The sequence below is a fragment of the Macaca mulatta genome, chromosome 20 (genome assembly GCF_049350105.2).
Source record: "Macaca mulatta isolate MMU2019108-1 chromosome 20, T2T-MMU8v2.0, whole genome shotgun sequence".
In the NCBI taxonomy this organism is placed as follows: Eukaryota; Metazoa; Chordata; class Mammalia; order Primates; family Cercopithecidae; genus Macaca; species Macaca mulatta.
The window spans coordinates 13386705-13407058 of NC_133425.1; the positions used below are offsets into that span (position 1 = coordinate 13386705).

A 20354-nucleotide genomic window follows, 5' to 3' on the forward strand; every position below is an offset into this window, starting at 1 on the left:
TTGCCACCTCCTCAGAGAGCCATTCCCTGGCCTTTCTGCCAGGACGTACCCCGTCCCCTTCAGCATCCCAGCTGTGTTTTCCAGAGCACTTGTCACAATTTGCAGTAGGTCTTGTTTATTCGTGGTTTGACTTGTTTTCAGTTTCTCCACTAGTCAGTAAGCTCCCTGGTGGCAGGATTCCTGTTTGTGTTATTGGCCTCCATATCTAAAGCACCTGGCACTGAACATAGTAGGTGTTCAGTAAATATGATTTGAATGTGTGCATGAATGAATGATGGAAGTGGTGAGGATAGTCCTAGGATTTTAGGCTTGGTCTGGATCTAAATGAACATCTAACCACTTTCCATGTCATGTGTGCGGTGAAGCCAAGAAAAAGAGTGGTTTCATCTCCCTGATGTCGAATGGGCAGTTGGACCCAGCATGAGTTTTTGTCAATGTAGAGATAGTTTTGTGACTTACCTCCAGTGGACCACATCAGATGGCCCCAAATAGACCTTCTTCCTACTGTTTTTCATCTTCTACAATTCCTTTTGAAGAATGGTGTTTTTTCTTTTTGACTGTCACGTGATGTTTAAAAAAAAATCAAGGAAGATACTTCATGCATTCTTCAAAGATCTACCGTCAAAGGGATTTACCTAACATTTGAAGTAGCGTAGAGGGTTGCTGTTCTTGGGGTAGTGCCTTCAGCCAAGTCAAAAGGAATGAACTGAGCTGATGCTGAGGTCACCTCTGTAGTCCGACCTGTACTGGTCAACTGTGCTTGCACCTCGATCACTCAGGTAGCTCAGCTCTGTCTCATACTGGTCTGGTTGGACTTATGAGGTGATTCAGAGGAACTGCTTTCATTCTTTCTAGGACAGAGTTCAGCAAACTTTTTCTGTAAAAGTCCGGATAGTAAATATTTTTGGCTTTGTTGTCTGGATGGGTCTCGGTCACAACTGCTCAGCTCTGCTGTTGTAGCAGCCGTAGACATAGTGTAAATGAATGGGCTTGGCTGTGTGCCAATAAAACTTTATTTACAAAAACTTGCGTCAGCCCAGATTTAGCCTCAGGGCCGTAGTTTGTAGACTCCTGTTCTAGGAGTGTTTAAACAAAAACAAAGAAAATATAAAAGACAGCTTTCATTAGTCATCCAAGTCTTTCTGCAAACCGTCTTGAAAGACGGCTTCTGAAGCTGGTCCTTGGACTCAGGAGCTTGTTCTTAAACTTGAGAAACATCATTGTCTCACTTCCTGTTTGGGCAAAGAGTCAAGCCATGATTTATCAGTTGCAATAAATAGCCTGTATTTTTCCAAATAGACAATCACGTTCTCTTCATTAGCAACCCATCTGCTGGACCTGCAGTAGTACTGAGGAAAGATGCCTTGGTAAACACAGTAGCAGGATTGCAAAGTCCAAACGAACCCTCTTGCTTTAGTGGCAGCTTGTTTGTGGAAACTGGACCATTCTGCAAATGAGTTCATCAATCTTGCCTAAATACTGGAAGGGCCTGTTCAACATTAGGGGAAATGCCAATGTATTTTGAGACAGATCAAACAAAGCTGCAAGTGGACAAATTTTAGCATTTGTTTTTTAACTAATGAGCAGATGGTAGGCCTTGAATGCCCCAGATGCTTATCTTTGAGTTAGGTTGGGGGAAAATAGGGAAACCAAATCCAAAGTGCATACGTTAATACTTTGCCATCACCTAGAAACTATTTGGGCTGCAAGTTGGAGTTGCAGTAGTGACTCTTAAGAATAAAAATGTTTTTCCCTTGTAATAAGCCATATTTATTTATTTATTAACTTACTGAAATGGAGTCTGTCTCTGTCACCCAGGCTGGAGTGTAGTGCCATGATCTTGGCTCATTGCAACTTACACCTCTTGGGTTCAAGCGATTCTCCTGCCTCAGCCTCCCAAGTAGCTGGGACTATCTATGGGCATGTACCACCACGCCTGGCTAATTTCCCTATTTTTTATCACAGATGGGATTTTACCATGTTGGCCAGGCTGGTCCTGAACTCCTGACCTCAGGTGATCCACCTCGGCCTCCCAAAGTGGTGGGGTTACACACGTAAAGCAATGTGCCCTGCTAGTAATAAGTAATTTAAAGGTTAAACTGTCTGATTAGGAAACAGACATAGGTTGATTAAATAGGATGCAAAGGTCCCTGGATTGGGTTCTAAAACTTAGTCCCTTTCCACCCTACCCATCCCACCCAGCTCACTAGGGGAAATGAAGAAAACAGAACTTCGTTTAAAAGATTTTCCCCCTCTGTAGACACTTTCTTAAAAACATAATTGAACTCCAGCTGTGCATACAATTTTGTTTGTTGCTTTTTTCCCCACTTAATCGTCTATCACAAAGCCTTTTCTATCATTATGTGGACTAGATTGCCCTAATTTGTAACAACTGTGTGATATTCCAGCTAGTGGATAGACCTGAGCTTTAGTCAATTTTCAATTGTTGGGCCTTAAAAAACAAAACAAAACACTTTTACCATACTGTAAAATGCTGCAGGGGATGCCTTTTGCATACAGAACTTCCCCGTTTCCAGTTGTTTTGGAAGATGTGGTCTCATCAGCAGAATTGCTGAATGAAGTGCTAAGGTTTTTCTGACTTCTGTTTCGGATTTCGATATTGCTCCCCAGGATTGTGGCCATTTGAAAGTGTTGCCAGCAAGCAGACCCTCTTGGCCACTCTCACCGGCATTCATAGCTGTTGCCACTGGAACTCCAGTAGGCAAAAACCTAGCTCGTTATATTTGTAATTCATGAGTTGCAATGGAGATGGAATACTTTTTTTCTGTGTTTATAAATTGAATTTCTTTTTGGTGAATTATCAGCTCATTTCCTTGGCCTATATATTTCAAGGATTTTTCCTCTGGATTATGTGAGGGTTTGGTATCAATAAAGATGCTGGCCCTTTGTTTCAACAGATTCATAAGTTCTCATGTCTGGGAATTGTCATGAGTTGTCCTGCCCTTCTGGTTGTGTGCCCCAGTTTAGGTTTTTAGCAGTTGTTGTGAATTAGGTGCTTGGACAGCCCATATTTTGAGGATGAAACCTTCAAGTCTGTTTGAGGATACTTTAAAGGGCTGATGGCCATTAAGGGGAAGATGCATTTGTATGCCATGTTAGTAGTTTTGGTTTAAATGCTTTGGTTTAAATGTTAGTAGTGGTTTAAATGCTTGAGTTGGCTGGGAAGGTGGCTCACACTTGTAATCCCAGAACTTTGGAGGCTGAGGCGGGCAAATCACTTGAGTCCAGGAGTTCGAGACCAGCCTGACCAACATGGTGAAACACCCGTCTCTACTAAAAATACAAAAATTAGCTGGGCATGGTGATGTGCGCCTGTAATCCTTTGGAGACTGAGGCACAAGAATCGCTTGAACCCAGGAGGGTGGAGGTTGCACTGAGCCGAGATCACGCCACTGCACTCCAGGCTGGGCCACAGAGTGAGACTCGGCCACAAACAAATAAGTAAATGCTTGAATCATGGCTTATGTTTCCTTTGGTAAACAAAGGAAGCATTTTGGTTTTTAATCTTTCAGTAGGCTTCACGGTGGAGTAGTGGAAACATTGGGGAATCTGAATATTCATGAGAGTGTGATTCTCCCCAAAGCCAACAAAGACCCTTTTCCTTTTCTTTTTGAGACAGAGTCTCACTCTGTCACCCAGGATGGCTGCAGCCTAGGGGGTGACTGTGGGCAGAAAATGTCCCCTGAAGGGGCTGGAAAGGAGATGACACAGAGAAGTCAGCGCAGATTGGTCCTTCAAAGTATCCTGTAGAGACACCTCTTTGCTGAGTTGACAGCCCACCCATCATGGGCTTGGAGGGGCAGGGAGGCTGGTTGGGGGAGGTGGTCCACCCTGAACTTGTCCTCCCAAGCCCCAGCCTGGCAACTTGTAGTCTTGGGAGACTGAAACCCTGACCCTCACATTCAAGTTACCACAGTTCTGGATGAGAGATCGAAGAGCAGCTTGGTTTGCTGCAAATGCCTTCTTCTTCGTCTTCATCTTTGTCTTTGTCTTTTCTTTCCTCCTCCTCCTCCTCCTCCTCCTCTTCTTCCTCTTCCTTCTCCTCCTCTGCTCCCTCCTTCTCCTCCTTCCTCCCTCCTCTCTGCAAAAACATGTGGTAGACTGGATAAAGAAAATGTGGTACATATACACTATGGAATACTATACAGCCATAAAAAGAATGAACTCTTGCCCTTTGCACAATATGAATACAGCTGGAGGCCATTATCCTAAGCAAATTAGTGCCCCAACAGAAAACCAGATATTGCATGTTCTGACTTATAAGTGGGAGCTAAACACTGGGTACTCCTGGACATGAAGATGCTAACATAGACACTGGGGGCTGCTAGAGGCGGGGAGGAATGGAGGAGCAAGGGTTGAAAAACTACCAGTTGGGTACTATGCTTACTACCTGGGTGATGGGATCATTCGTACCCCAAACTTCAGCATTATGCAATATACCCGTGTAACAAACCTGCACTGGTACCCCCGAATCTAAAATGAAAGGTGAGAAAACCACACAAACAACTTTATTGAGATATAATTCACATGCCATACAATTCACCTATTTAGTGTATGATTTAATGATTTTTAGTATATTCATGGAGTTGTGCATTCACAACATTTTAGAACATTTTCACTCCCTCACAAGCCCCTTTCCATGCGCAGTCATCCTCCACCCCAGGGCCTGGCAAGCACCATTCTGTTTCCTGTCTCTGTGGATGCGCCTGTTCTGGACCCTTCATATCAGTGGAATGATACAGTGTGTGGTTTGTAATAGGTTTCTTTCACTTAGCATAAGGTTTTCAAGGTTTATCTACATTGGGGCATGTATCAGGATGGCATTCTCCTTTATGGCTAAAACATATTTTACTACAAGGATATGCCACATTTTGTTTGCCCTTTCATTAGTGGGTGGACATTTGGGTTTCACTTTTTGGCTATTGTACATAATGTTGCAGTGAACATTCATGTACAAGTTGTGTGGACATGTTTTTCATTTCTCTTGGGTACAACCTAGGAGTGGAATTGATGGGTCAAAGCGGCTATACTTTCCTGCCAGAAGTGAATGAAGGTTCCAGTTATTCTACCGTATTCTCACCAAACATTTGTTATTGTCTGTCTTTTTTTTATTGTACCCATCAGGTGGATGTGAAGTGGTATCTTCAGGTTTGCAAATCAGTGGTTTCGATTTGCATTTCCCTGATGGTTGATGGTGTTGAGTATCTTCTCATGGGCTTACTGTCCATTTGTAGATCTTCAAAAGATGTCTTTTCAAATCTTTTGTCCATTAGTTAATTTGTTTAGTTGTCTTTTTTATTGTTGAGTTGTGTGAGTTCTTTGTGTATTGTGGATACTAGACCCTTATCAGAGATATGTGATGTACATACATTTTCTACCATTCTGTAAGTTTCTTTTCATTTTCTTGATGGTGTCCTTGAAGCATACATGTTTTTAATTCTGATGAAATTGTATTCATCTATTTTTTCTTTTGTCATGTGTACTTTTGGCATCATATCTAAGTTTGTTTTTAAACCAATGTTTCTGTTAATTTTATGCTTCAAAATGATTGGATATCAGAGATGAGATGCTGTTGGCTTCAGCCCAGAGGTTTGGGGGCTTGTTGGGTGGAGAGTTGTTCATTCCCTCTCTGGACTCAGCACTGCACTGTGTGTTTCCCCACCTCAGTCCTGACCCCCAGTTCCCAGCCCTGAAATTGCTTAGGGCTCTGTCCGTCTGCCTCCTGGCATCGTAGGTGCTCAGAAAATACCTGCTGAATGGATAGATGATGGGGTGATGACTTCCTGTTTGGGTCTCAGCTCCGTACCTTACGTGGCTCTCATTCTTTCCCTGTGTGTTTCTCTCTCCTCCTTTCCCCCCTCCTTCTCTTCTCTGAGTGTGTGTATGTCTACTTCTCTCCCTCATTCCTTCCTTCCTCCTTTCCCATTCTCTCTCTGTCTTTGGCTTGGTCTGTTTCTCTTGGAATCTCTCTCTGTCCTGGCCTCATTCTGTCCCTCTGTGTCTCTTTTTTCATTTTTCTTTAACTTTTTCTTCTAAGCTGTTGACCTTTTCAGATGACCTTTGCAGTCAGTTGGAAACAGGCGCACTTGCTCACTCTTTCTTTCCTTTCTCTCTCTGATTGTCCCCGGTGTTCAGTAAGTTTAGAGAAGAAATGCACAAACTGTCGAGCTCCCCTTCACCAACGTGCCCCAGAGTTGGCAGAAGTCAGAGAGCAGCTGGCACCAGGCATCCCACAGTGCTCATGTTTTCAGCTTGCTGCGTGCGAGGCTGTCCCCCGGGCCTGCAGTACTTAATTTGAAATTTGGTTAGGAAGCTGCAATGATCCATTTTCACATTTGGAGGTACATTTTTGGCATGTTGGATGGGAGCAGTGCAGACAGATTTTTTTCTGTGCACTACTGCTCGAGTTTGTCAGGGGTTTTATTATGGAAGTCACTATTTCTGCCTTTCCATTTTCCCAAGTTCCTTTCCTATATTGATATATTTTCACCTGCCTAACATTGGGATATTTTTCAGGGTTCTTGCTTTACGATTCAGTAGCAAGACTCAAAATAACAGAGGAAAGAAATGAAAAAACCTCTGGGTAAAAAAACACTTGCATCCACGTTTCCTTTATTGAAAGGAAACTTCATCAGTGTTTTGAACAGAAAACTTAAACACAATAAAAGGTGGATGAAAACATGGGTTGTAAATTTTGTGTGCGTGTGTGCGTGTGTGTGTGTGTGTGCTTGGAGTGTAGATTCTGACATAAAAATCACAGTTCTCTTGGCAGTGTATAGAAACCTTAGGAAACTGAACGATAACAGGTAAAGGTTCAGAAATAAATAGCAATTTAGGGATTATTGGAAAAGTACAATTTTCTGTTTCCGTAGGACATCTTTCTGCTAGGGTGGGGGACGGAATACATGTTATTTAAAACTCTCTTTCCTTCTTCCCCTCTCTGTCTCATGTGTGCTGTTCCTGGTTGCATAGAAAAGCCAGCACTGCTTTACATACTTACTTCCCTATGTAACTATGGGTTTTGATTGTATATCTGTTTTCCCACATCAATCTGACATAAATCTCATTAAATATCCATCCACTGTTGCCCCAACAGTTAACACGTCATTTGGTTGAACCAAAAGACCAAACTGGAGAAGGGAATGCGGTCACTGTTAGTCTTCAAGTATCTATTTTCAAAGCCTTCATTTGAAGACCTGTTGGGAGACTGAGGAGGGCATGGGGTAGGGGAGAAGTCAGTGGTCTTGACCCTTCTGTTGAGGGTGACGTCTTTACTTTTGTACTTTCATTTCTCGCTGTTCTTCTTCTTGTACTTGATACCACAGCAATGCTGAACTACTTGGGATTATGCAAGGCTATTATTTACTGCAATGGTTGGTGCCTAGAAGCCCTTTTCCTGCTACACCTTCTCTGTTGCGTGACTTTCCTCATCCCTGAAGACTTAGTTTGAGGTGTCACCGACTCTGGAAAGACTCTCTGGGTCCGGTGAATGCTGTTCTTCCTCCTGTCATGCTGGCGGCTGTCAATACCGCCATCTGTCCTGCTGCGCTGGAGAACCAGCCACGGGCTACCATTGATTGTAGACTCCCTGTGTGCCAGGTACCATGGTGAACACTTTGAGGTGCTGGCATTCCTCTTTCGCATCTCCCTTGGCCCTGTGCTGACATTAGTCTGAGCACTGGTCACATGCTTCGGTGATCAAGCATTTGGTCATCCATCCTCCCCCAGTGGATTCTGAGTTGCTTGGAGGAAACGCTTCGTACTTTCTTCCAGCCCTGGGAACTGTGCTTGACACATGGTGGGGGTCAGCAAGTTGGTGCTGCATGAATGGATGGAGAAAGCGGGGTGGGGAGTAAAGGCGCCGGGTAGCACAAGGGCTTTCCTGGAACCTGAGGGTTGGTGCAGGCATGGACCTCCGGCTAGCTGGGTCATTCTTACGGAATCTCTTGGGAAACTGACCCTCAGTCTCGCAGTAACTTCTCAGGAACATCTTGGCTGTTTGCAGCAGTTGTACCTGGGGGCGGGCAGATGTAGCGCCCCAGTCTCCAAGCAGGCAGGTGGGAGGTAGGCCAGAAGGGTGAGTAGCCCTGTCCATCCCCCACTCCTCAGCCTGGCCAGCATGAGACAGAAAAAGGGAGTTTCTGAAGTCCGGTGGTACTTCCTGTCATGCGCAGCGGGAATCACAAAGTGCGTCCACTGGAGGCCTTGGGGATCTGGGAGTGGGCAGTTTCCCCTGCTTTATGTGCTTATCTCTAAGCCTCCCAGACTTTGCAATTAAGGACATTTCACGTTTTTTGTATCTCTCTGACCATCATGTTGCTGTTCTGTTGTGACAGCCATGCCCCTGGATAGGATTTAGATGGGGCCTGGCCGGGTGCTCACGCCTGTAATCCCAGCACTTTGGGAGTCCGAGGTGGGTGGATCACCTGAGGTCAGGAGTTTGAGACCAGACTGGGCAATGTTGTGAAACCCCTATCTCTACTAAAATTAGCAGGGTATGGTGGTGGGCACTTGTAATCCCAGCTACTTGGGAGGCTGAGGCAGGAGAATCACTTGAACCCAGGAGATGGAGGTGCAGTGAGCTGAGATCATGCCACTGCACTCCAGCCTGGGCGACAAGAGTGAAAACTCCATCTCTAAATAAATAAATAAATAAATAAATAAATAGGGCCTGAGGTGGGGTCGGATTTCATGATGCAGGGGCCACAGAAGCAACCACGCTGGCATGCTTTTGTGACATGCATAGCAGCTGAGGAGAAAGTAATTGGGTGTGGGGGTTGAGGTTGGATAAGGGTGAGACCTACAAGCCAGAGAAGGAGATGAACCTCTGCGGAGGGGCAGTGGGCAGACCTTTTAAAAATCAACCTGGTAAAACATAGGAAACATATTTACAATTGTAACAGTTGTTTAAAAAAATACTCAGAAATTTAGTTATAAAAGGAAGGAAATCAAGGGATAGGAAGGCCTCGGCCTCTCCATTCCATGACAGCCTTTTGGATGGGCACTGTTTTTTTTTTTTTTTTTTTGAGATGGTATCTCGCTCTGTCACCCAGGCTGGAGTGCACTCTGGGAGGATCGCTTGATCACCCAGGGATGATCTCGGCTCACTGCAGCCTCCGCCTCCTGAGTTCAAAGGATTCTCCTGCATCAGCCTCCTGAGTAGCTGGGATTACAGCCACATGCCACCATGCCTGGCTAATTTTTTGTATTTTTGTAGAGATGGGGTTTCACCATGTTGGCCAGGCTGATCTCAAACTCCTGACCTCAAGTGATCCGCCCACCTTGGCCTCCCAAAATGCTGGGATTACATGCGTGAGCCACCACATCTGGCCTTGAATAGCTACTTCTGAGGAACCTTGGAGTTTGCAGTCCCGTGAACTACTGCCGTCACCATGCTAATAATAGTGTTACTGGTTCTTTGGGTTTGGAATTGTGCATGACTGCCTGTAACAAATATATGGCCCTGGTGGCTTAAATCAACAATGTATCTTTCCTAGAAGGTCACACTTAGGCAGTCCAGAGCTGGCCAGTGTCTCTGCCACAGTCCTAGTGTCCTTAGCTGTGACTTTTATCCTCAGGTTGGTCTAAGATGCCTGTTGAAGCTCTAGCCAGCGTGTCTGTGTTGTAAGTAGGAAACAGGAGAAAACAGGAAGGCAAAAAGGACTCTTCCCCACCAACTGTCCTTCCTTTAAGGAGCTTTCTTGGGAGTCTCATCTCACAACTTGAGTTTACATTGGCACCGCTTTGATGGAAGGGGCATGTGAGGTGTGGTCTTTTAGCTTGGCACATGGCCTTTCTGAATAAAATGGGGCTTCTGTGATGAAGGGAGAAGGAGGGGATGGATGCTAGGCAATCTGCCCTGGTTGTAGAGGTAGTGCTGGAGGTAGCTGATGTTCATGGTGTTCATTGTTCGTTGCCAGGAAGTGCATTCCATACATGACCTGTATTAGAGATGGCATGTAGTGACCAGCTGGAGCCCACGTCTCTAGGACCAGTGAACATTTGGCTGACCAGCAGAGTTTTTCAGTGGTCAGCACCCTTTGCTGGGTCATATGTAGCTCACTGGACCGTGAACTCCTTGAGGACAGGAGTATTTGCTTTTGTCTCCCAAAGCACCTGGCTCAGTACCCAGGAAGTGTCATGAAATGTTGGCTTATTTAAACCAAAGCTACTTCTATTAAAAAATGTAACTAAAAAATATTGTTTGGCAGAGTGTGGTGGCTCACTCTTGTAATCACAGCACGTTGGGAGGCCAAAACTGGAGAATCACTTGAGGCAAGAAGTGAGACCCTGTTTCTACCAAAAAAAAAAAAAAATTGGTGTGGTGGGGTGCACATGTGGTCCCAGCTACTTGGGAGGCTGAGGCAGGAGGATTGCTTGAACCCAGGAGATCAGGGCTGCAGTGAGCTAGTGTCATGCCACTGCACTCCAGCCTGAGCAGTAGACTGACACGCTGTCTCAAAAAAAAAAAAAAAAAAAATCCTGATTATAACGAAATATAAGTCCGTTAGAATTTTTTAAAGTAGCGCCAGGACAGAAAAAGAAAAATCACTTGTAATCTCATCACCCAAAAATAGCCACTCAGTTATTGAAGAGATTCGAAGTACCTCTTCCCAGTCTTTTTTCTTTGTATTTAGAGTGTCTGTGTAAAACACATTTAGATCATTCTAGGTATATCATTTTGCATTCTCTCTTGTCACTTGGTTTTATATCATGAGCAGTTTTATGTCTTTAAATATTTTCTCTGAGCAGCCTTAACGGCCGCATGATGTCTGATAACTTCCCAGGGTAGGCATTTAAGTCGTTTGTTGTTGTTATTACTGCCATGGTGACTATCTTTATACCCACATTTTAGTGTATGATTCTAATTATTTCTCTAGGGTCAGCTCCTGTGAAGAGAATTGCTAGGTCCTTTAAGGTTCTTGGCAAAGACTGTCAACATGCTTCCCAGAAAAACATATATTGACTCCAGCTGTGTACGGGTGTGCCTGACAGGCCTTACCCTCCTTGCTACAGGGTGTTGTCATTTTAGTTGCTAATTTGACTGCAAGTTTTATTTTGTATTTCTACCGTGTTTCAATTTTTCCCAGACTATTGACCATTTGTTGTTTTGTTTGCCGTCAGTTAGTTTTTTAGTATTGAGTCTGTAACGATGTTGATTTTTTTCTGTCAGTTTTTGTTTCTTTTAGATGTTCTTTGATGTGGCTGTGCTTCTTTTAAAATAGCATTTGTTTGTCATTCCTTTTTTTTTCCTTTTTTTGTGAGATGGAGTCTCGCTCTGTCACCCAGACTGGAGTGCAGTGGCGCAATCTCAGCTTACTGCAGCCTCTGCCTCCCAGGTTCAAGCGATCCTCCCACCTCAGCCTTCCAAGTAGCTGGGATTACAGGCCTTTGCCACCATACCAGGCTAATTTCTGTATTTCTATGAAGACGGTCTTTCACTATGTTGGCCAGGCTAGTCTTGATCTGTTGACCTCAAGTGATCCACCTCCCTTGGCCTGTCAAAGTGCTGGGATTACAGGCGTTAGCCACCGCTCCTGGCCATCTTTGTCATTCTTGTGGCAAATCTTTTTCTTTTACTTTTTCTGCATAATTATTTTGACCCATAGTGGTTTTTAATTTTTACCTAATCAAATCCATTGACTTTTTTTGTGTGAAATTTCTTCCATTTGTAGTATGCATGATTGTTGGAACAAGTCCCTGCTTGCTTTTCTTGAAAAAATTAACTATTTGTATTTGCTTATTTTCTAGATAAGCTTTAAACCTCGATTCCAGTGGAAAAATAATTAACTAGGATTCCAATTATAATTTTATAAGCTGCCTGGGTTACTTTTAAGAGGAGTAATGAGTATTGAGTAAAATTCTTATCTGGGATTGGCCTGGTGGTCTCTTAGAATTCATTGTTGTGAACAAAAAAAGATAATTGGCTTAAAATTGAAGCAAGAAACCCTGAAAATGACTGTTTTACATTAAAAGGGGGTTTATTGATTGATTTAACAGAAGTTTTGTCTTGATCAGACAATGGCATGATCAAGGACTTGGTATTACCAGGACCTAGTCTGTCTCTGTGTTGGTCTGTTGGTCTGTATTTGTCTCCCTGGTCTATCTTTTTTTTTTTTTTTTTTTTTTTTTTTTGAGATGGAGTCTCTCTCTGTTGCCCAGGCCTGGAGTACAGTGCCCTGATCTCGGCTCACTGCAACCTCCACCTCCCAGGTTCAAGTGATTCTCCTGCCTGTCAGCCTCCTAAGTAGCTGGAATTACAGGCACCTGCCACCACACCTGGCTAATTTTTGTATTGTTAGTAGAGACAGGGTTTCATCATGTTGGCCAGTCTAGTCTCAAACTCCTGACCTCAAGTAATCTGCCTGCCTTGGCCTCCCAAAGTGTGGGATTATAGGCGTGAGCCACCACACCCAGCCTCCCTGGCCTATCTTTATTTCCCCATCTCTTTGTCTCAACACTAGTTTCATCCATGATGGATCCATCATCAGACAGTTTTATCTCTTCTTATGGCTAGAGGATGATTGCAGCAGTTCCAGAACTTTCTAATTCATGTTCAGGGTGGAAAGGGGGCTCCTGCCTCTGTGTCAGGAGACTGTGCTCAGGTTCCCGGAGTTGTGCTGACTCCAGCATGCTCATCTAAGAACCCATAGCTAGCCAGGGAGGTTGCCCAGCTCTTGAGTGGCCAGGCCCAAGTCACATGCCACTCCTGAAGCTGGGTTGGAGTCAGCCCTGGGGTACAGTCAGTGGAGTGTGAGAGCTGGGGAGAATTGGCTTCCCAAGCAAAAAATGGGTGCTCTTTCCTAGAAGTTGGGTGTGGGGGTCTGAGTTTCTGATATACAGTAAATGTTAATAATAATTGCTTGTGAGTGGTGGAGTACAGCCTTGGACCCTACTTGTTTGATTTCTTGGGAGGAGAAGGAAGCTACCAGTGCCCTGATATATATATATATATATATATATATATATATATATATATATATATGCGTGCATTAGATTGTCATAGGAAAATCTAATTATATATATAGTATTATATATATTATATATAATATACATTATATATATTATTTTTTATATATATATATATTCTTTTTTAAGAAGAGGAATTACATTCAGTCCTCATCTTGAATCCTATGAGTCTCGATGTTCATAGTCCACTTGTCTCTTATCTGGAAAGTAGCCATCTCTGTCTGTGAGTGGCCGGAGAAGAATTATTTGGCTAAGTTTCCCAGAGAAGAGCATTCCTCCCGGGGGTTCAGCTGTGTCTCATTTGGCCGGCTTTTCTTTTCTCTTTGTTTTTTGTTTTTTTGAGGCAGGGTCTCACTGTGTCACCCAGGCTGCAGTATAATGACGTGATCACAGCTCACTGCAGCCTCAACCTACCAGGCTCAAGCAATCCTCCCACCTCAGCCCCACTCCAAGTAGCTGGTACTACAGGTACCCACCACCATGCCTTGCTAGGTTTTTTTTTTTTTTTTGTATTTTTGGTAGTGACAGGGTTTTGCCACGTTGCCCAGGCTGGACTCAAGCAATCCTTCTGCCTCAGCCTCCCAAAGTGCCGGGATTACAGGTGTGGGTCATCATGCCCAACACTCCCCCACCCTGCAAACCCTACTGCGTCTCTCATTTCAGCAGGAGCCTCCTCTTTGGAGAAGCCCTTGGTTGTGGAGACTCCTGGGGAGTGGCAGTTCACACGTCCATCTTTCACGTGTCCTGGCCGTGGGCTGGAAGAATGGAACTGTGGGAGTGGCACACAGCAGGGACATGATTTGTCTTCTCGCTCTTTCCGTATCTTTCAGTGCAGCCCTGGCATCTCTTGTGCACACACTGATTCATGCATGTAGTTGACAGCGAATAAGCTAAATGTGCATTTGATGCCATTCTAGGGCATATGCCAGATACTGGGTTGGGCTTCATGTGCTCCAGGTGACCAAAGTCTGACCCCCTAGCCTGGACAGGTTTCCTGTCTGACCTCTGAACCTGTGCCGCTTTTGTTCTGCCGCCCTGCCATTCCTCTCTTATACACCTGATGTCTCCTGCAGTTGGTAAATATTTGATGCCTCTATGAAGAATGTATTAATGTTTAATAAGAGCACATTAGGCTCAGGGACTCAGTAAGGTGTGAGATTGTTAGCTAACTTTTGGTAGATCCTGTTGGTTATTCTTGATCTCTTAGGGCAGCAGTCTCCAACCTTTTGGGCAACAGGGACCAACTTGGTGGAAGACAATTTTTTAATGAACCAGTCTGATACCCTATTTTGGCCCAGACATCTGTGGGGCATGTAATTGGGTTGAATAGTTGTATGGTTGGGTATCAGGTCCGTCCATCTAGAAGACATCAGAGGCTGGATTGCAGGCCTGGTTCTACCCTCATGGGAGCCTGGTGGGCTCATTCACCCTGTCAGAGGATCAGGTTGCTTCTCTGCTCAGACAGAAGTACCTCCTGGTGCACCTGCATCAGAGACTCACGTGGATTAAGTAGGATAATAACCGTTACGACTTTGTGTCTTTGCATAAGTCCATTCAGCATGTCTGGAACCAATGTCAAATGTCATGGCTTTGTGGCTCTGGTAGAGGTTAGGTTCTCACCAATAAAATTACTCTACTGGTGGTGGGGGTGGCGGTGTCAGGATAAAACTGTTCCACCTCAGATCATCAGGCATTAGATTTTCATAAGGAGCACTCAGCTTAGATCCTATGCATACACAGCTCACAATAGGGTTCATGCTCCTCTGAGAGTCTAATGCCACCTCTGATCTGACAGGAGGTGGAGCTCAGGCGGTAATGCTCAGTCACCCGCCACTCACCTCGTGCTGTGTGGCCTGTTTCCTAACAGGCCATTGGGGGTTGGAGACCCCTGACTTAGGGTGCCAAAGTGGAGTCTAGAATTCTGAGAATGGAAGAAAGGACTGCTTTTTTCCTTGATATAATCATGCAGGCCAGGCGTGATGGTTCATGTCTGTAATCCCAGCACTTTGGGAGGCTAAGGTGGGCAGGTCACTTGCAGTCAGGAGTTTGAGACCAGCCTGGCCAACATGGAAAAACACTGTCTCTACTAAAAATACAAAAATTAGCCAGGCGTGGTGGTGCGTGCCTGTAATCCCAGCTGCTCCAGAGTCTGTGGCAGGAGAATTGCTTGAACCTGGGAGGTGGAGGTTGCAGTGAGCTGAAATCATGCCACTGCACTTTAGCCTAGGTGACAGAGTGAGACTCCATCTCAAAGGAAAAAAAAAAAATCATCCAAATCACCTGAGCAGAATGGAGGGTTTCTTGTGTGCTTCCTGGAAGCAAAACCATCTTTTCAGTACTGATCAGAACCCTGGTATATAAATGAAGGATGGTTTACCATTGTTTGAGAAACACTTCAGCATCTTTAAGCTGGAGGGAGTGGTGTGGATGGTTAACAAGGAAGATCCCTGGTTAATGCTCAAACACAGATGTGCCTTGCTGACAGAGTCACATGTCTCACCATTTGTTACTGTTACTTAATTTGAAATGACAGTTTTGTGTTCTCAAAAGAACAGTCACATTTCTCCTTTCAGATTTGTTGTGGCAGTTTATTAGCAGATCTAATTATAATATTTGTTCGATGAAGCCTCAGGTAGGATCTACCTAAGTGGTGGTAGTATCGCCTTAAAAATAAGTCTGAAAGGGCATATTTTTCTTACAGTGATAGAAAACATTGATGTCCCCCCACCCACAAAAATTACTTGTAAATGGTATATTTAAATTGAACAATGGCAAGATTTTTGTGGTTGAATTCCTTAAGTAGTGGTTGAGAGCGTATGCTCTGAAATTGGTCGTTCTTAAGGTGGAATCCTGGCATTGTTCCCTGTGAGCTGTGTGACCTCATCTGAGTTATTTAACATCCCCTGGTCTCAGTATTTTCATCTGTTAAATGGTGTGATGAGAAGCTCCCTCACAAGGTTGTTGAGATGTTACGTACATGATACGTATATTTAACATGCAGTAACAGGGTGTGTAAACCGCTCAGTAAGGGTGACTGCTGCTCTCATTACTTTGTTTGGATTCATGTCATCTGCTTGGGTTTCGAATTACAGTGACAACTGCTTACATTTTTTTTGTAATGTAGGAGATGCTGACTTCTTCTAGTTATATTTATGGGGGAAAGTCTCTTAAATATCTTTAAAAATAGAGTGATTGTAGTTTAACTTTATTTACTTATTTATTTCTTCCTTTTTGACCAAACAAAAACCCGTGGTTGTGATTTAGCGTCCCTTGCCGCCACTCCTCCTCCTGGTTTATGGAACTAGTCACAGGCCTTGGTCAATGAATTCTGAAACAAGGATTTTTCCCGCAGGAGTGGCATCTGTTTCCTTGGCTAAAAACACACTTGTGTTGGCAGCTCTGGGGCAGGCAGTTTAATGGATGATGGCAAGGGTAGGGAGAGATGAAGTGCTTGAGACACAGAGTTTCTGCTGCAGGAACTGGGTTGTTTGGAAGGCACTGGGGCTGCAGGTTTTATGTGTTTGGACCTATCAGTCATTTGACTGTGGGATAGTAACTTCCTTAAGCCCCGGAATCATCTTCTGTGAAATAGGGATATTAACAACGCTTAATGAGTAGGTTTTTAAACAGAGTGGATAAGTCAACAAAAGTTAACACCCTACCTGGTGTGTGGGAAGCGCTCCACAAATAGCGGCTGCTGTGTTTCTATCTCTGTTATTACTTTCCACATAAAGCACAGGTGATGACCAAGAGGGTGTCAACCTATGTCAACGTTGTTATCCTTCCGTTGGAGTCTGTAATTGAGGCTGATGTATATTAACATGGAAATAAGGTCTCAGGAAGCAAGAGAGTGCAGCTGACACGCAGCGCTGCAGGCAGACAGCTCATAATTTTCTCCTCCTTTTTGGGTGGTCACAGCTAGAACTAGTCTCTGGATTAAAAACAGTGCTAATATCCTCAATGTCTGCATGTAAGAAAGAAACATCGGCCAGGCATGGTGGCTCACGCTTGTAATCCCAGCACTTTGGGAGGCCGGGGCAGGCAGATCACTTCAGGTCAGGAGTTTGAGAGCAGCCTGGCCAATGTGGTGAAACCCCATCTCTATTAAAAATACAAAAATTAGCTGGGTATAGTGGCACACTCCTGTAATCTCAGCTACTCAGGAGGCTAAGGCAGGAGAATCGCTTGGACCTGGGAGGTGGAAGTTGTGGTGAGCTGAGATCATGTCACTGGATGACAAGCGAGACTCTGTCTCCAAAAAAAAGGACATCAAAAACAAAAAAATCCAGTGCTAACCCTGATCATTCATGGTGGAGTCCTCGAGTCAAAGGTCAGCCTTTCTATGTGACCAGCACAGAAGGGTCAGTTGGTGGTAGTCTTAGAACAATGACCTCAGGCTCATGGCGGTCGCTGGCAATAGTAACAGCTGCAGAGGGTCTTCTGAGGTCTGGATGTTGGGAATGGGTCGGGCATGGCTTCTTGTGGAAGACATGTTGGAACTCAGGTCTGTGGGACAGGAAGGTGTCCCCTCCCCTCGGCAGGTTTGTCTCCTTGCCTTGGATATAGGGAAGGCCAGAGGCATAAGGGGAAACAGGGAGTCAGGAGGCTGAGAAGAGACCTGTGTTGCTTGAACTCAGAGAGTGAGAGGAGTAGGGCCTTATAGGTCCCTGGAAGGATTTGATCTTTATCCTAAGAAAGATAGAAAAGCTTTGAAGAGTCCTAAATAGAGGGCTGGCCGTATCAGCCCTGCATTTTAAATTGATCACCTTCCGTATACAATGGGGAGAGAATTCAGGAAGGCAGAGGCTGCTGTGGGGTGACCATTTGGCCGTTATAGCAGTCAGTAAGGGATGGAGGCTGGCTCTTCAGGTGGAGATGATGGGAATTAAAATAAGTTCAAAGGATATGGGAGAGGTGTGGGAGATAAAGTGGGCAAGACCAGGAATCTATGGTTTGCATTTTTCAACAAAACTCTATTATCAGGCTCTATTCCTCCTCTAGCCTTTCTGCCTTTACTTAATTTTCCTATGGCCTGCACAGTCTATTTTCTCCTGTTTTTCCCTGAAAAGCATTCTATGGGTAAAAATAAATACCTTCCGACTTACAGCAGCTCTTCTTCCAGATGAAGTAAATGAGTGAGTGACTGCAATGAGCAGTGACTTGTCGTGAGAAAGGAACCGGGGGCCTGTCATTGACATGGGCACAGAGTTTCTTCCTGGAGAGCTGTTGGATCCAAGTTCCGTTTACCAAGCGCTCAGCAGGGCCTGTGTTTCATAGTGGCGTGACCCAGTGGAGCATTTCAATGTTGTTTAGTTTATTTTCAGCCTCAATTAAGGTTTAAAAAGTCCCACTTCCCAGTGGCCTCCAGACTAGTTTTTAACTTTTTTAAATTTTAAGGTTGGGTTCCTTACATGGCATTCTCAGGAGGTGCTGTTGGAGGGTCTTTCAAAAGTAAACCAGCTATGACCACACGTGCTTCTTAGTCCAACCCTGCAGTCATACAAGTATGACATAAATCTAACTTTGATCCCAGAGAAAGGAAGATCATGCACCGTGTGGTGTTTACCGCACACTGTGTAGGATTACCATGGAACAAGGGCAGGGCTGACCTCTCTTCCCCTCTGCTGCAGCCCTCCCACCTCCCCAGGCCCGCCGTCATCAGATGCTGGGATTGTCGCAGCAGCCTCCCTGCTGCCCTCCCTGCTTTCACTCTGGTGGTGCCCCTCTCCCGTGAAGCTTCTTTGTAGCCAGGTGGTCCTTTGAAAATAGAAGTTGGCTCATGTCGCTGTTGGGCCCTCTGGCCTTTAAGGCTTCCCTTCCTAACTGGAACACAGTCATGCCCTGAGCGTGGCCCTCATTTCCACAGGATCCGGCCCTGGCCTCTTCCTCCTCCCTCAGACACGCCCAGTCCTTGTTCTTCATCTTCTTGCATCTTGGGAGGTCCCTTGTTCTTGCTTCCTCTGTTTCCTGGCATTCTTCCTGCCAGTCTTTACATGGCTCTCTTTCTCTCTCCATCCAGGTCTCTGCTTTTTTTTTTTTTTTTTTTCTCTTTTGAGACAGTCTCACTCTATCACCCAGACTGGAGTGCAGTGGCGCCATCTCAGCTCACTGCAACCTCTGCCTCCTGGGTTCAAGTGATTCTCCTGCCTCAGCCTCCCAGGGGATTACAGGCACGCACCACCATGCCTGGCTAGTTTTTGTGTTTTTAGTAGAGATGGGAGTCTCTCCATGTTGGTCAGGCTGGTCTTGAACTCCTGGTCTCAAGTGATCCGCCTCCCTCTGACCCCAAAGTGCTGGGATTACAGGCTTGAGCAACCACGCCCAGCCAGGTTTCTGCTTAAATGTCACTTTTTCAGGAGGTCATTTTATCTAGAATGGCACTTCTGGCACTGCTTTTTCTGTGTAGCTCTTAGCAGCACATGATATAAAAATGCGTTCATCTGTTGGTCTGTCTGACTCCCCCAGTAGAATCTAAGCTCCTTAAGAGCAAGGACTTTTCTATTCTCTTCCGAGTCTTAGTATCCAGAACAGTGACTAGTGTGGAGCATGCTGTAGTAATGTTTACTGATTGCATGAGTGCCTGGGAAGTGCCGTGCTGGATCTACATGATTCTGTTTCTCATAGTAAGGAGATGTTTTCTTTAACTACTTTTGCTTAACAAACCATTCCCAAGATGAGTAGCTTAAAACAACCCTGATTTTGGCTAACAGTTGGGTGAGTCAGGAGTTCAGGCAAGGTGTATGATTCAGGCAGCTGTGGTGGGGACAGCTCATATGTGCTCCATGATGTCTGAGGCCTCAGCTCATGGCTCAAATGATTGGAAGGGCCTGGGCCACTCAATGAAGGCCATGGTGTCTGGGTCCTTGGCTGTGGCTCCTGGCCGAGTCCTGCCATTTTCCTTCACATCGCATCCCCGCATGGCTGGCTTGGGCTTATTCATGCCACGGTGGTCTCAGAGTTCCAAGAGGAAGCATCCTGAAAGACAAGCCCACATGCAAGGCTTATCAAACCTCTGCTAGGCTCACACTTGCAAATACTCCACTGGCCAGGGTAAGTCACATGGCCAGGCCCAGAGTCATTCCAGGAGGGGACTGCTCAAGGGTGTGGATCCCAGGAGGTGGGAGTCAGGCCAGACCACTGGTCTAACCACTGGCGGTATCATAGGTAGGTGAAAGGACAGATTGTAAAACCAGCCTGCCGGGTCTGAATCTTCACTTAACCACTTTCCATTGATAGGACCGCAGGGTGATTGCTGAGCTTTTCTGTGCCTCTGTTTTTCTCGTGTGCAAAATGAGGTGGAGGGTATTTCACAGAGAGATCATTGAGAATTAGGTGCATAATACATGTAAAAGTTCTTAGACTAC

General features: G+C 45.0%; 1 protein-coding gene and 1 long non-coding RNA gene across 27 annotated transcripts in view; both read left to right on the forward strand.

Moving 5' to 3' along the window:
- The window catches only part of SNX29 (sorting nexin 29), a 657788-nt gene that overhangs the window by 243370 nt on the left and 394064 nt on the right, over positions 1-20354 (forward strand). The window contains exon 15 of one of the 26 annotated variants that reach the window (XR_013412451.1): positions 3437-3921. The exons of the other annotated variants lie outside the window; for them this stretch is intronic. The gene's annotated coding sequence lies outside the window, so the exon portion shown is untranslated. Of the gene's footprint in view, positions 1-3436; positions 3922-20354 lie in introns of those variants that run through there. 26 annotated transcript variants of the gene reach the window in all.
- LOC144338415 (uncharacterized) lies at positions 5752-10133 on the forward strand. Its single transcript, XR_013412496.1, has 2 exons — positions 5752-8395; positions 9291-10133. It is a non-coding gene; the product is annotated as an uncharacterized LOC144338415 (long non-coding RNA).